The sequence below is a fragment of the Arvicanthis niloticus genome, chromosome 19, assembly GCF_011762505.2.
Source record: "Arvicanthis niloticus isolate mArvNil1 chromosome 19, mArvNil1.pat.X, whole genome shotgun sequence".
Lineage (NCBI taxonomy): Eukaryota > Metazoa > Chordata > Mammalia > Rodentia > Muridae > Arvicanthis > Arvicanthis niloticus.
This window is the reverse complement of record NC_047676.1, coordinates 2,204,199-2,213,192: the sequence shown is the minus strand read 5'-3', so window position 1 is coordinate 2,213,192 and position 8,994 is coordinate 2,204,199. Positions and strand designations below refer to the sequence as shown.

The window sequence follows — 8,994 nt, the reverse complement described above, 5'->3', positions numbered from 1 at the left end:
TCCCATGATTCCATAAGACTGCAGATAGAGCATCTCTTGTAATAACCCTAGCATTTCCTTCCAGCTATAACAGTCACTGTATTAGACATTGAGCTCAGGTGCAGCAGCCAGATGTTAGGATCATGGAATGGGGAATGGCTTTCATTGGAAGGAGTTTTCCCAGGTGGCCTGGTCATATCCTATTCTCCTACATTTTAGCCATCTCTCTCTCTCTCTCCAAGGTTGCTTCCCTGAATCTACCATAGTCAGTGAGTGCACCCAGGCTTACTTATCTACTTCCACCTGAGGTCTGGAGCCTGCTTTAATGGGGCCTTACAATGATAACCTCCTTTGGGGACATTTACAGTGCTAGGCCTAGGGTAGAGTGCACACTATTTTCTTTCCAGCCAGGCTTAAGTCACAGTGGGTTCTTGAGCAATGGCTGAGTGCGTATGACAAGAGGAAACCCTGGACTCCACTTTCAGCTGACACAGCTGGACTATTTTGGGTGGAGCCTTCAGGCCTGGCCTGGCCCTGCTTTACTCAAAGACCCTCCTTCATTTCATTCATGGCTTCTACTTACTAGAAGCCTATCTAGCAGTTCTTCTGCTTCTGGTGAACCTAGGTCTGGCTATTTTCTGTAGACCTCCCCAGCTGGTTCCCATTCTGACCTCTGAGGAGTCACTGGGATCCCCAAATCCCAGGGTAACCACATCCAGTATGATACCAGGGACAGGTCATGTGACCTAAACATAAGAAAAGCATAGGTAAGCCTACTATAGGACAAGCAGAGCTTCCTCAGTTCCAACTCCAAGTGGCTCGAAAGCATCTTTGTTCCCATTGCCTCGTGAATGACCTAGATGTTTCTGAGTTCACAGTCTGGAGTGCAGAGACTAGAAATGGTCGGGATAGATTAGAGCTGCTCCAAGCTAACGTGAACACTCAGTGGGGAGAAGCACACAATTTGGCCAAGCATACCATCTAACCATCTAACCTTCCATCAAGCCACCAACCTTGTGGCTCATCAAAGACATAAAGAAACTGGTGTATTATGATACATCCTAATTTCATTCCAAGGAGCCAGCGTCTCTGGAAATAGACAAATTTTCCCAGAAGGAAGTTCTGCCCCATTAGCACCATCATCAGAGACTCTTATTAAGTGCTAAATTGTGTAGAGCACTGTTAGATGCAAATGGAGACGCTGATCTTGCCTTCTGTGAACTGCTCGGGCATTCAAGAGAGTGAACAAAAGGGCAACCCAAGAAAAGAAATTGAGAGTTCAATAAACCATCAGTCTAGACCTGCTAGACTAATGTCTTAGACATAAATAACCTGTTTGGCTGCATTCTTGGAAAAGAAGGGGCCTTGTGATAGTTTTGTCATTGAAATGACAGAAATAGGCCTGACAAAAGCAACTCAAAGAAGGAACAAGTTGTTCTTGGCTTATAGAGTGAAGGTGCAGCCTATAATGGTGGGAGGGCATGGATTCCAGACCTTCAGGATATGGTCACATTGTTTCTGTAGACAGGAAGCAGAGGAGGATGCTAGGGCTCAGCCCTTTTCTGTATTCAAAGCCCAAGACCCCCACCCTGTCCATGGTGCTGCCCAAGGTTAAGGTGTATCTTCTCACTTTGGTTAATCAAGTCTAGAACCCCCCTTACAGACATGGCCAAAGTTATGCCTCCTAGATGATTCTAGATCCTCTCAAGCTAACCATGTGGACCATCACAACTGGGAAAATGAGTGGCATAGTTATCTGTGGACAAGCCCAGAGGGGCAAAAGTGGAGGACCTCTGAGAGACCTGCAGAAGCTGTGGGTTTGTCGCTAGTTTCACTCTTTCCTGTGGAAAGCATTGTCACTAGGAGATGTGTGTATGAGAACCCAGAGAGGAGCAGAAACCTGCCCTGCCTCCTCAGTTTCCAAAAACACCCTGACGAGAGATTCAGCCTCTCACTTTTTCTTGTTCCTGGACTCACGGGCCAAAGGTCAAGAGGCAACAGCTCAGTTCCTTACCAGGAAAAGAGCCCTCAAGATACTGTGAGGGGCACGAGCTGACCCATACTCTGGGTAAAGCCACCCAAGTGTCTGTTTCTAAACCTGGCTGTGGAGCCTCTGATCAAATGCTGTCTCGTGTCTGGTGTGGCAGGCATTGGAGGCACACAAAGGAAAAGCCACCTCTGAACCGCCACAGTTTATTTATTTCCATTTTGTCCTTTCCAACCAAGCTAAGTCACTCCATGCAGTTATTGTGGATGGAATACTGATGAGCAATAAAACTGCACCCGCTGCATCTGAGAGAGTGACTGATGACATAATGTCCTATGGCCATCACCCTGGAAACAGTGAACCTCTTCCTCATCCAGGAACCCCCATGATCTAGAACCTCTCCCATCAAGCAGAATCCCTCCTTTCCTCAGAACTCGTCCTCTGTTTAGGAGTCTGTTATCACTGCTATGCTCCATCACATTCCTCCATCAGTGCAAGAAGCTGCTGTGTGCCATTTTGAAGTGACTTTTCTCCCCTAGACCTGGCTCAGGAGAACACGAATCCACCCTTCATGGCTGTATTTTGCTGCTTTTAGAACTTTATATAAATTCAGTTACTCAGTGTGGGTCCTCTCTGTTAGTCTCCTTTTCATTTAGTGAAGTTTTGAGATTCATGGTATCAGGCAGCCCAGTAGCTTCATCTCCTTCCCTGCCAAGAATTTCATGGCATAGATTCACCATAGTGTTCCAATAAAGAAGCATACAGGTCTCCTCTAGTTTGAGGCAGTCATGGATAGTGTTGCCACAGTTGTTCTTGAGCAAGCATTGGATAGACATACACATGTCACTTCTCCTGGGTAGACCTTTGGGTAGGAATAGAGAGGTGTTAGTGGTGACTGATTTTAGAATATTCTGTCAAGTGTCTGCAAAGCATCATTAGTGTTTTGTGTCCCCACCATCAAAGTCCCAGGATTGTTTGTCCACCTCACCACCCATTGTTCCTTCTGCTGTCTACTTGATTTTCTAGTTCTGGCATGACAATGACTGAAACATTCTTTTCCCTTTCTGTGTGAATAATATTCTTGAATTCCCATTAGGATATATATATATATATATATATATATATATATATATATATATATCAATTGATATATATATATATATCAATCATATATCAAATATATATGATTGATATATATATATATCAATCATATAATTTTATCTACCTCTCTATCTCTCTATCTCTATCTATCTATCTATCTATCTATCTATCTATCTACCATCCCTTCTCTACCTATTTATCTACCTACCTACCTACATACCTACCTATTTCATATTGTGTGTGTGTGTGTGTGCGCACGCGTGCACGTGCACATGCATGCACGCAAATGATGTGTGTCTCAGGTGCCCTTGGAGTCCCAAAGAAGGCATCAGATCCTCAGCAGCTGAAGTTTTGATCTGCTGGTTTTCTGGAAACTGAACTCGGGTCCTCTGGATATCACCAAGAGCTTTTAACTGCTGAGACACTGTGGTGATATGTATAGCCTATATAGCAACGCCTTTATGTGAAACACTTAAAGCCAGACATGAAGGCTCACAATAAATATCATTACAAGACATCTCTACAGATTTGATATTGTATTTCTAGTTTTGTGTGAGTAATACTAACAGAGCTTGTGCAGATGCATGTATACATATCTTGAATAGTCAAATATCTGGGCTCTTTCCACCGTCATTGTGAGCGGAAGTGTGTAGTGTAGTAGTAGAAGGAGCAAGGTTGTGTCAGAACTATCTAGAGCTACCTGTGAGGTCCCAGGCACTTGGAATTAGATTCCTCACATGGTTCTGCAAACCAGTACCTACCTTCAAAGATTCTTTTAATCAGCAGCGTGATTGCCATTAATCTCTCACAATTTTTCCCCTCATTGTATAAAAACAATCCATCACTCTGACTCCCCTCTGCACCTGAATTAGAGAGCAATCCTTGAACCTTACCTTTTAAAAAGAATGGTCTGTGGCTTTGGGAGGCAGCTTTGTGTTCCCAACTTCTGTGTACCAGCATTAGTTGACTCCGACTCCCACGAGACTGCCAAAGTCTCTCTGTACTGCTCTAACCAGTACAGAGAGTAAGTTACAGAGCTCTGAGGCCCAGAAGCCACTGACAAAGTCCTGACCTCTAGGAAGTTCATCCAGCATCATTCCATGGAGAATGGTAGAGTGAAAGCAAGACCAAGAGAACTGGACAGTAAAATAAGACCAAATTTCTGTTCCTCAGAAGCCAAATCCCAAAGGAGAACACAGCCCTTAGCGATTCCCTGCCTCGAGGTTCCACTCTGCTTCTGACAGTGTGAATTAAACATCAATGTGGTCTTCCCGGGTGACAGTTAAACCACAGCAGAGCTTTGGAGTGGTAACTAGGCTAAGAAGAAGTGAAGCAAATGAGGTCCTTGTAATAGGTTTAGTGTCCATGTGAAAAGGGGTTCTCAATGGGTTCTGTCTTTGTGTCTTTGTTTTTCTCTCTGTGTCTCCTTGTCTGTCCTTATCTCAGATCGTGTGGCTGTCTCCATGTTTTTTTGTTTGTTTGTTTGTTTGTTTGTTTTTTTTTTAAACACACCAATAGGAAGGCAGTCTGCAAAGGTGGCTATCTGTAAGGCAGGAAGAGTCAGAACCAGAAACCCAGGTGGCATCTTGGCCTTAGATTTACAGTAACAGAACCACAAGAGAAAACACTGCATGGAAGCTGGATGCTCCCGGGTCCCTTGCTGCAGTGAGGAGCTGACCCTTATGCTGATATTTCATATTTGAACCACACTTGATGGATTTTCCATTGCACCCTGACAGAGAGGCACACGTGATAAGCAAAGTGTAAGGTGTTCCAGGTCTCTTGTATTATCTGATATTTTTCTCCTTTACCATCCATTTCCAGTGGCTGCTGCCTTGAGACCTTTGGTATATTACATGTGTTATAAGTGCTTAGGGCAGTCCATTTCAGGTGCATCCAGGAAATTCCAGATAGTACAGTTGGCCAAAGATATCACTAGTTGTCCTTTGTGAAAAGGCTCCTTGGGCTGTTATCCATGGCTTACCTTGAACCCATCTTAGTGAGGAATCCTTCTGGCTCTCCTTCTGGATTCATGCTCTCTGCTGACCCATGGCTGACCACCTTCAAAGTGTGCCAGTGTGGGAGAGACACTCAGGTCTGTGAGAGGCTCAAGATGGTGTCTTAGTCCTGATCTGTTCAGGTCATGGCTTGATATGGGTGTTTGGACCCAGCTCTGAAGCTTCCTTACCAGAACAACAACATCTAATGGAGACCTAGTGTGACTGCAAGAGCAACTCAGTTGTCCAATAGCCAATTTAAGAGCCCTAAAAAAAATCTGGGCATAGTGGCATGTGCTTGTAATCCCAGCTCTGAAGGAAAAGAGACAGGGGCTCTCTGGGGCTCACTGGACAGCCAGACCAGCTAACTCATGAGTTATAGGCCAGCGAGAGACTCTATCTCATAACAAGTTGGGCAGCAAGTGAGAAACAGCGGCTGAGGCTGAGCTCTGTCCTCCCCAGACGATCCCTGATTCTTTTTCTTTCTTTCCTTTTTAAAATTTATTTAGTTTTGGTTTGTTTGTTTATTTAATTACTGTGCTAAAGGTAGGTTCTTACTATGTAGTCCTAGCTAGCTTAGAACTCAATCTGCTGACCAGACTGGACTTGAACATGCAGAGATCCTCCTGTTCCTGAGTGCTGAGATTTAAGGAATGCACTGCCATGCTTGGCTTTGATGATTCTCTTTATGAAGTAGCCAGATGAAGGCCCATGGTACCACTCTGCCACCACGATGGAAAGATGGCAGGTGGCCTGATAGAATCTATGGAAATTGTAGGAGGAAGATCAGAGAGAGTATGGTATGAAGCTGAATTCCTCCTTTTATCCAGTAACACATTCTCTGATTACTTTTGATTCCTTACATTCTCCTATAGACGTTTATTTAGCAATGACTTTCTCCTCACTGTTTCCTTTACTGTACAGAAGGGTTTGAACTTTGGGAAGCTCTATTTGCCAGAGGTTGATGGTATTTCCTCAGCAACTGGAGTACTACTAAGAAGGTGCTGCCTATACTAATGTACTGATAGTGATGGCTGCCAGAAGCAGGGGGCAGAGCCATACTTCTCTCCTGTCTGTGAAGAAGGTGATGCCTTGGTAGAGCAAAACTGTATACACGCTTGTGTGCACATGTACAGCAGAATATCATACATGCTACAGAGCTTTACATGTGCATGCACACATGCACATGTGAAGTAAGGAGAGTGACACACAGAAGTTAGCAAAGTCAAAGTGAAGCACAGAGAATCCCATTGCAGATCACAGGGAGGCTAAGCTGGTCCAGCACATGGATATGGGAAGGAAGAGATGTTCACACAGAGACCTCTGTGTCACTAGTGAATAGGTAAAATCTGACACTATGAAGTTGATACAGTAGGTGGCTTGTCCGGGGGCCTTGTGGGCCTGCTGAATACTTTGGTCTCCAACCTTTTGCTTTTACTCCAAACCTAGAACAGGAAGCAGTCTGGAACTGTAGGTCAAATGTAGCAGAGGAACTGGGAGAGCCAAGTGTCATGAGGAAGAAGGAGAGAGGCCAGGATCTCATGGGGGGGCATAGGCTGGATAAAGATGCTGATTCTGGAAAATCACAAAGGATCCTGAGGTTACAATACAGCTTATCAGTAGACAGAAGCTTGCACCATCATTATCTGGGCCTTGAGATGTCCACACTGAGAAGGAAAATAGAAATCTGTCCTTACTGGGAATTCTTAAATCACTGGATCCCCTCTGCAGTCATCATGGAGAATGGTTAAGCCTTTCTATTTCCTTGGCTAGAAGAGTTTAGGGGACAAATAGCTGAATGGGCAAGATGTCACTTACATTCTTCTGAGACACAGAAAGTCCACTGACCCTTCCGATGAACAGGAACTAAGAGAAGACTAACACCAAGCAGACCCATTTGAAATCCAGGGCTTCTGACCACTTCTGGTTCTTGGGTTCTAAGCCAGTTTGATGTGGTCCCAGGACTGTTGAGCTGGTTTGCTGAAAGCAGCCATAGATCCACGCTTGGCATACTCTCAGAATCAAAAAGAAAGTTAATTCACTAGAAAACTGAATTATTTATGTGTTGAAAGAAAATTGCATGAATCAATGAGAAAGATTATGATAAATGGATGTCAGGTAAATAGATTAGAGTTAGCATTAGACAGAGTGAACAAAGAGACAGGCATAAAAATAGGTGACATATATAGAGAGATAGAAGTCAGATGGATAAGATTTATTCATAATAATAGATGATGGGTAGATAGATGATATAGATAAATAGATGACTGATGATAGATAGATAGACAGTAGACAGATACATAGTAGATGGATAGATAATACATAGTAGATACATAGTAGATAGATGATAGATAATACATAGTAGATACATAGTAGATAGATAGTAGGTAGATACATAGTAGATAGATAATACATAGTAGACACATAGTAGATAGATGATAAATAGATACTACATAGTAGATACATAGTAGATAGATAGATAATAGACAGATACTAGACAAATAGATGATAGATAAATGGATAGATATAGTACATACTAGATACATAGTAGATAGATAGATGATAGATACTAGATAAATAGATGATAGATAAATAGATAGATAGGTAGTCAATCTGAAGAAAAATAGAAATATAGTTAGATAACAGACATATGTCAGGTTTCTAAATGGATGCTAAGCTGTGGGGAAAGCTAAGCAACTGAAGTCTCACAGCATTCATCAATGTTTTAATCCCTGGGTACCAGAACTGGCTCTGGAATGGCCATCACTATCCATCAGTGGTGGAGTTCTCCCAGGGTTATCCACAGGGCTTGGCACTGCATCTTATTTACTTTTTTACCGCTGTGATAAAGTATCATGACCAAGGAAGCTTATAAAAGAGAGCATTTCATTTGGGGATTAATGTTTCTAAGAGTTAGAGTCCAAGTTGTTCAAGCAAAGGCATGGCATCAGGAATGACTGGGAGCTTATATTGTGACTTGAAAGTTAGAGGCAGTTTGAGGCCAGCTTGGTCTACAGAGCAAGTTCTAGGACAGCCAGGGCTACACAGAGAAACCCTATCCAAAAAAAAAAAAAAAAAAAAAAAAAAAAAAAAAAAAAAAAAAAAAAAAAAAAAGTTAGAGGCAGAATGAGGAATGTTGGGAAAGGCAGGAGTCTTTTTGAAACCTCCCCCAACAAGGGCAAACCTCTCAATCCTTCCCAAACAGTTCCACCAAGTGGGGATCAGAATTCAAGCCTGTGAGTCTATGCTGCCATTCCCATTCAAATCACCAAATGATAAGTAAAAGCAGAAGAGTCTGTGAGTCAGGTCTTTGCTTCTTCCAGATGACAACTGTATGTGCATTCATGAAGAGCTCTCTCAGAGGAGCCCATACTCTCTAAGAAGATGATAAAACACAGTATCTTACATGTGTGGCCCAGTGTGACAGTCAACCTGCATTCTAAAGTTGACTAGACTTTGAGTTACCTACCGGACATACCTTTCAGTTTATCTGTAAAGCCATTTCCAGAGACTCTGAGTGTAGCTGGAATCACTCTATGGACCGGGGTCCTATACTAAATAAAAATGAAAAATAGGAAAAGCTGGTCACCTCTCTCTCTCTCTCTCTCTCTCTCTCTCTCTCTCTCTCTCTCTCTCTCCCTCCCTCCCTCCCTCTCTCTCTCTCTCTCTCTCTCTCTCTCCTCTCTCCTTCCTGACACCATGCTTTGGGATACAATGTGACCAGTTCCCTTCACATCCCTGCTGCTATGTCTTTCTACAATGATAGAGTGTATCTTCCAGTTGTAAGCCAAAATAAAACTTTAGCCTTAAGTAGTTTCTGTCAGGCATGTTGTTACAGTGATGAACAAATGACTGATTTACTAGAGGATTGTCTTCTGTGACCAGTGGGCCACAGAGTCCTAAGCCAGAAGAGGAATGCTCTTGACTCCT

General features: G+C 43.1%; 1 long non-coding RNA gene across 1 annotated transcript; it reads right to left on the bottom strand.

The window, feature by feature from the left end:
• Positions 1–2,158: 2,158 nt before the first annotated feature.
• Positions 2,159–8,172, bottom strand: LOC143435113 (uncharacterized). Its single transcript, XR_013105114.1, has 2 exons — positions 3,961–8,172; positions 2,159–2,828 (listed from the first exon to the last, which is right to left on the bottom strand). It is a non-coding gene; the product is annotated as an uncharacterized LOC143435113 (long non-coding RNA).
• Positions 8,173–8,994: the final 822 nt, after the last annotated feature.